The sequence below is a fragment of the Phytophthora infestans genome, genomic scaffold (assembly GCF_000142945.1).
Source record: "Phytophthora infestans T30-4 supercont1.86 genomic scaffold, whole genome shotgun sequence".
Lineage (NCBI taxonomy): Eukaryota > Oomycota > Peronosporomycetes > Peronosporales > Peronosporaceae > Phytophthora > Phytophthora infestans.
In genome coordinates this window covers 534,580-542,022 of record NW_003303673.1, presented here as the reverse complement: position 1 = coordinate 542,022, position 7,443 = coordinate 534,580, and the positions used below count along the sequence as shown (strand labels likewise).

Sequence of the window (7,443 nt, the reverse complement as noted above, 5' to 3'; positions counted from 1 at the left end):
CTCTAGCGTGTCTAATTTTGAACCAGAAAGCAGCAGCACCGACGAGTCTAGCTCGGTAGGGCTACCCCCTGCGAAGATTCGGACCAAAACGTGTTTCCGTTAGCAAGGAGGAAACTGCAGCTCTGTGTTCGTCGGAATCTGTTGGGGGATGCAGCGGGGCTGCCGTAGCTTTAGCGTCAGAGGAAGACGTTCGACTCAAAGAGTCACTAATACTAAGTTCCTTATCCAAAGGACACTTACAGCTCAAGACCAGGGCTCAAAGCTAACACCTTAACTTTTATGCTTCAAAACCAGAAGTGTTTTATTTACTATTATTGCGGCCAAGCCGCCTAGGGGTAAATGTATCGATTTAACTATCTAGCATAGTTAAACCTTATCAAATGCATAACGTGTGGCTTTCGGCCAACGTACTGAGAGACCTTGTTAACTCTCCAGCTTATGTACTGAGAGTTTGTTAACTCTCCGGGTACTTCGTACCCCTGTGTGTTCCACACCATGTAAACCCGTTACACTCTCCCCCACTAAGATGAGAACATTCCGTTCTCGAAACTCTCCTCAGCGAGGTCACGTCTTGTTAAGACGGCGGAGGTTACTACACCTCACACCAGCGTTGTACAGCTCCGTGAGCTCACAAACGCCTACGCATCGTTGATGCCCAACTTCTCGTCGTCGGCCCACGGCCCAATGCTTCAAGCGCAGCGCGCATCTTGCTCTCAAGCGGTCTCAGACCTACGCTCGCGCTCCGCGCCTACTCCAAGAGTTGCAAACCACTTAGAGCAATGCTCTTGACTCATTCGAGTCGTCAACAGCAGCTCAGCGGTTGAACACTCGCTTCACAAGCGATAGGTCGGTGGTTCGAACCCACCAAGGCACAGCCCTCTCGGTCCATGAACGATTGTTCACGCTTGGACAAGCTTAAGGGCAACACCCTTTTAGCTCAATGGTTAAGCGTTGGCTTTGAGAGCCACAGGTCGGTGGTTCTAACCCACCAGGGCACAGCCCTCTCGTTACATGAACGATTGTCCACGCTTGGACAAGCTTAAGGGCAATCTTCTTTTAGCTCAGTGGTCGAGCGCTGGCTTTGGAAGCCACAGGTCGGTGGTTCAAATCCACCCGGGCGCAGCCCTCTCATATCATGAGAAGTCCGTTTTCGGACTGACGTACGGGCATCGCCCTTATAGCTCAATGGTGGAGCTCCGGCCTGTTAAGCCCAAGGCCAGTGAATCGATCCCCGTCCGGGACACCACTTTCGCTGTTACAGCGCATCCACATTTGGATCATGCTCATCGAGCAAGTTGTTTCAAAACAACAATGCGTCTATCGAGACGCTTGTGCCTGAACATTGTTCAGCACAACACGAAGCACCTGCTTCCTTCGGGACCATGTCCCTAACACTACGAGGTCTCTCCACCTCCTGCTCCCGCTGCGAGCACCGCTCATACGTACGAGCTGGCTGCTGCAGCCACTGGTCAGAGCCTGAGCTCAGCATTGCTTCATCAATCACAGTCTGTCGGCCTGATGGTGGTTTCCTAACTCCTGGGACAGCCTGTCGTCCCAGGCGTCCCTAACCTCTAGCTGCCCTGCGAGTGGATGGAGGCTTGCCAACGAGAAACCCCCACTTAAGGTGTGCCATTCAAAGAGAACATTTTCTGGTAGCGAAAACGTTGGTGAATCGTGGTGCGTACAGCGGTGTAACCTGGTGGTTACACAAGGTCAACATGTTCATATCGACCCCGTGGACGCGAGACCCAGCTCATAATATCGAGAATAAGAACGATCACAGGAAACGTCAAGCACTTTGTAGAGACTCCAGTATGTGGGACACTGACTGACACGGACCCAGTAGATGCACGACGAGATTTATCAAGGCCCCACGAGGCTGCGCTACAAGCTGCGTGCAGGTTTCAAAACCAGCGACGGCTTCATGGTTCTGAAGGGCAAATGTGATGTCTGGGTAATCTCACGAGTTTCATCTGAGCTAAACCTTATACTGTACCGTACAAGATGAACCTAGAGGATGGCCGACTGGGCTACCTAGGATACATTAGAATACAAAAACCAGGGTCTGAAATTTTTTCTGTATCACTAAAATCAGTTTCTTAAAACAAAAACGGATTGTTGCAACCTTTTTATAATCTTGAATATGATATCGTTCCAATTTTTCCAGTATAATTTACAAAAGTAGGCTCATAGAAACTTCAGGTGCCTTACGAAGCAATTAGACGTCAGCAGCCGCCTCAGCGCCATGTCTTGATGTCTGTATTGCCTATACTAGCTCTTAGTTATAAATCTGATAGCCAATCATTACCTCAGAGTCCACAAATAAGCAACTTGCAGTGGACTGCTCACTCTATTATTCCGACTTCCAAAAGCACCCTCCCTCAAGAACGATGCCCTCCGACAAAGACATCTGCGCTTACTTCTACGAGCCCCTCGGCGAGGGTCACTTCCGCTGCAAGCAGTGCGGTAGTGTGCGCAAACAGCTCGCCAACTCTGGCTCATGGCCCACCTGAAACTCAAGCACGAAGGCTTCAAGGCCCATTATGGCGCCTCTCTGTCCGGCAACGCGGAAGTTCTCTAGGACTATAGCCTCGTATCCGAGGAGACGCCCCATCATTTTCAGTGGATACGGGGGGCTGTGGATCGGAGCATGCCGCTCTCTGAGGTCGCCAACAAGCTGTCACGCTCTATGGCACGGTGGAAATCCGTGTCGTCACTTGTGATTCGCAGCAGCATGCACGATGTAGCCAAAAAAGGTTGGCAAGACTATTGGACAGACATAGGTACAAGTTTCGGAATAATGTTCGGAGTGGTTACTGTTACATGCTCATTACAAAAATGATACGAGTATGTGCCTGGTAAGTGGTTCGAGGCTATCCAACGTAAATAAATAACTTTGCTCCCGTTACCTGCGGAATTTTATCAATGATTTGCGTACCGCACGCCATCCGTTCAGTCGGCCATTTGCGAGGGGGAGGCAGACGCCGGAAGAAAGGGGGGGCGGACAAATGGCGCCGAGCCCCAGCAAGCGAGCGCGAAGCGTAAGGTGTGCGTGGGCAAAGTATATGTTGTCTACTAATCGAGTGTTTGTTTGTAGGAAAGCTCTAGCTCTAGCGTGTCTAATTTTGAACCAGAGAGCAGCAGCACCGACGAGTCTAGCTCGGTAGGGCTACCCCCTGCGAAGATTCGGACCAAAACGTGTTCCCGTTAGCAAGGAGGAAACTGCAGCTCTGTGTTCGTCGGAATCTGTTGGGGGATGCAGCGGGGCTGCCGTAGCTTTAGCGTCAGAGGAAGACGTTCGACTCAAAGAGTCACTAATACTAAGTTCCCTATCCAAAGGACACTTACAGCCCAAGACCAGGGCTCAAAGTTAACACCTTAACTTTTATGAGCAATTTCCATAAGTCAGTAGTTACTACTGAGATCGGGTGATTTGATTTGTAAATACTGCTATTGTCAGCGAATCTCAGTAGTTATGAAATAGTGCTTCATTTCATATTCTAAATTAAATAGTATAGTATTCTACATATGATGCGCATGCTAACAACATTTTTTCTAATCTAATATGGAAATTCAACGGCACTCAACAGACGTTGACTTGGTTTTCTATTGTTGTCGTCGTGCATTCGTTTCTCACTGCTACAAGCCCATTTCTCTGTTTCCTCTCACCAGCTCGTTAGTTCCACGAGGCACACAATACACTGACCGAATGCTCCTCTCTCGAACACGAAAAGCTCGCACTTTCGGGTCGGCTCCTTTCGTGGTGAACGTGTCAGAGCTGGATATGGCCAGGTCGCTTGGCTTGTTGAGACAAGATGTACCAATTGGAATGCCAGACTGTAGCAAGAGCAACTACGGTGTGGCGTACCAGCGGCGAGATAACATCGGGATCGAGACTCACGGATCTCAAAAAGCAATTCAAGAACGCTGCAAAGAACTTGCTCAAACGTCCGGCTTTCAGCTGTTTGTCAAAAGCTTCAGTAGCAAGGCTAACGATAGTGGAAATGCAAAGTATGTCTGCAAAAAGCTGAATGGTCAGCAGTTCTTCGACAAGAACACCTCCTATGACGAAATTGAGTGCCCGTTTGCTATCAATGTCAACGGAGCTGACGGAAGCTGGAAGGTGACTCGCATTAATTTGCTCACAACCACGTCATGCGTGTGGGAATCACAGAACAACCTGTAGTAAATGATATTCTAATATTACCACTTCCAAATAGGTAATAGTACTTCTATCATGCTACACTCAATATCACTCTAGCGAAGATCTACTACCTGCGTCCAGTCTAACTGAGCCAATCCCTTGGCAGTGGACAAGTTGTCTCCAAAACAACCTCTACTTAGGCTTTTCCATGGCCTCGTCGCCCAAAGCGTCATCACTAGAGCCGTCGCACTCAAAATCCCACATCCCCACCTTGTCTAATTCTTTTTTAATTGAATTTACCTTTCTGTAATACCGGTTCGCTTCTTTTCTTTTTGTCTTTTGAAGAGCTACGGCCTTGGGACCGCATCCGCGTTGACGGTTTAAATGGTTCTTTAGCTTAGTCGGAGCTAAAGGTGACCTTGCAGGATGGGCAGGTTCGGGGCAGGCGCTTTTTGGGTCGGCCCAATTTCTTCTTCGAGAGGTTGCGGAGTACAGGGGCCATGGCGTGGATAAAATGGAAATGAGAAAGTTGTTTTGTAAGAGCATGTAGCTCTGCTTCATGCATTCGATGGTTGAGCATCACTGTGTATTACTATTATGTTACTACCCAGGCGTAACACATCTAACGCTTGGGACAACTACTGATCAGTACTTTACACGCACCAAATCAAATCACCCGATCTCAGTAGTAACTACTGACTTATGGAAATTGCTTTAACTTTTATGCTTCAAAACCAGAAGTGTTTTATTTACTATTATTGCGGCCAAGCCGCCTAGGGGTAAATGTATTTGTTTAACTATCTAGCATAGTTAAACCTAATCAAATGCATAACGTGTGGCTCTCGGCCAACGTACTGAGAGACCTTGTTAACTCTCCAACTTATGTACTGAGAGTTTGTTAACTCTCCGGGTACTTCGTACCCTGTGTGTTCCACACCATGTAACCCCGTTACACTCTCCCCCACTAAGATGAGAACATTCCGTTCTCGAAACTCTCCTCAGCGAGGTCACGTCTTGTTAAGACGGCGGAGGTTACTACACCTCACATTAGCGTTGTACAGCTCCGTGAGCTCACAATCGCCTACGCATCGTTGATGCCCAACTTCTCGTCGTCGGCCCACGGCCCAATGCTTCAAGCGCAGCGCGCATCTTGCTCTCAAGCGGTCTCAGACCTACGCTCGCGCTCCGCGCCTACTCCAAGAGTTGCAAACCACTTAGAGCAATGCTCTTGACTCATTCGAGTCGTCAACAGCAGCTCAGCGGTTGAACACTCGCTTCACAAGCGATAGGTCGGTGGTTCGAACCCACCAAGGCACAGCCCTCTCGGTCCATGAACGATTGTTCACGCTTGGACAAGCTTAAGGGCAACACCCTTTTAGCTCAATGGTTAAGCGTTGGCTTTGAGAGCCACAGGTCGGTGGTTCTAACCCACCAGGGCACAGCCCTCTCGTTACATGAACGATTGTCCACGCTTGGACAAGCTTAAGGGCAATCTTCTTTTAGCTCAGTGGTCGAGCGCTGGCTTTGGAAGCCACAGGTCGGTGGTTCAAATCCACCCGGGCGCAGCCCTCTCATATCATGAGAAGTCCGTTTTCGGACTGACGTACGGGCATCGCCCTTATAGCTCAATGGTAGAGCTCTGGCCTGTTAAGCCCAAGGCCAGTGAATCGATCCCCGTCCGGGACACCACTTTCGCTGTTACAGCGTATCCACATTTGGATCATGCTCATCGAGCAAGTTGTTTCAAAACAACAATGCGTCTATCGAGACGCTTGTGCCTGAACATTGTTCAGCACAACACGAAGCACCTGCTTCCTTCGGGACCATGTCCCTAACACTACGAGGTCTCTCCCACTCCTGCTCCCGCTGCGAGCACCGCTCATACGTACGAGCTGGCTGCTGCAGCCACTGGTCAGAGCCTGAGCTCAACTACTGACCTGATCGCTCCCCACTCTAGTGGGAGACGCCCAGCGCCTGGCGACGCTGTTGCACGCCGTGGTGGCGCTTCGGCACATGATGTGCCCGGTCGTAAGCGTCAACGACGTCAGGGCAATCTTGCCGGAGGATAGCCTCAAACTCCCATGAGTTCTGTGAGTGAGGATAACCCCTCCACTTCACCAAGTACTGGGTACGACCCTGGCGTCTACGCCACGCCACAAGGCGTTCCACGTGAAAGTGGAGCTCACCATGCTCACCGAGCAGAGCTGGAGGAGGCCTTGTCTCAGCTGGGCTCTCGCGGGGAGAGCCAGCACTTGCCGGAACGGCGTCTGCGTCCATACGACGCCGGCGTCCACGACGCAAACGTTCCCGGTCACCGCCCATCGGTCGATCTCGAAGAGATGATCCACCTTGTGGATAGGTTAGAGCAACCACTGTTGACTCACAAACAGGTCTCGGACCTTGAGCGTCCAGTCGCTCGGCTGAGCGTTCAGCTTGGCTTGCTCCTGCATCTCGAGCACTTCGCTCCGCGACCTGTGGCTCTGCCACATGCTGTTGATCAGCCATCTGTGGATCCACCACTTGCTGTCGTTCAGCCTCCCGTGGCTCTACCACTTGCTGCCCTGCAGCTGTCCGTGGTCCAGCCACCGTTGGTGCCAACGCCTCCGCGCTCACCTGAGCAGGGTCTTGATATGGCTTAAGCAAGCCAACATAGAAGACCGGATGCGTGCGCATCTTCTTCGGAAGGTTGAGCGTATACGCTAGGCCCTTCCTGACCACGACCTTAAACAGGTCCTATGAACCGAGGTCTTAACTTCGTTTTGAAGACTGCAGACAGGTAGGTTTTTAGCGTTTAATAAAACTTGGTCTCCGACCTCAAACCTCTCAACATTGCTTCTGCCCTTGGCATCTGCATGTTCCTTCTGCGTGTCTTGGCTTTCAGCCATAGCGTCGCGTACTTGACCCATTACGCTCAGTCTCAAAGAGACAAAGTCATCGACTTGCTTGCGAACCGCAACAGGGCTGACATCAGCTAGCCGCTCGGCTATCCCTCCCCCATCAAGCCCTGAGCCACTGCGTGGCGGCGTCAGTGGGACGCGAGGGTTAACCAAGCCGTTCACATAGAACGGAGTGTAGCCTGTCGAGGCGTGCACTGCATTATTTAATGCGAACTCAACGAGTGGGAGCATCTGGCTCCAGCGATTTGGCGCCTCAGCGCATACGCTTCGGAGGGTGTCCTCCACAACGCGATTCACGCGTTCGGTTTGACCATCGGTCTGCGGATGGTCCGCTGTGGACATGTCCAAACGAGTGCCGAGCACTCTGAAGAGGGACGTCCAGAACTTCGCGGTGAAGCGCGG

At 50.9% G+C, this 7,443-nt stretch overlaps 2 pseudogenes across 2 annotated transcripts; both read left to right on the top strand.

Moving 5' to 3' along the window:
• Positions 1-1,171: 1,171 nt before the first annotated feature.
• Positions 1,172-1,243, top strand: PITG_30216 (annotated as a pseudogene). The gene has a single exon. The product of its transcript is annotated as a tRNA-OTHER (tRNA).
• Positions 1,244-5,758: 4,515 nt separating this feature from the next.
• On the top strand, positions 5,759-5,830 carry PITG_30212 (annotated as a pseudogene). The gene has a single exon. The product of its transcript is annotated as a tRNA-OTHER (tRNA).
• The last annotated feature ends 1,613 nt before the right edge of the window (positions 5,831-7,443 follow it).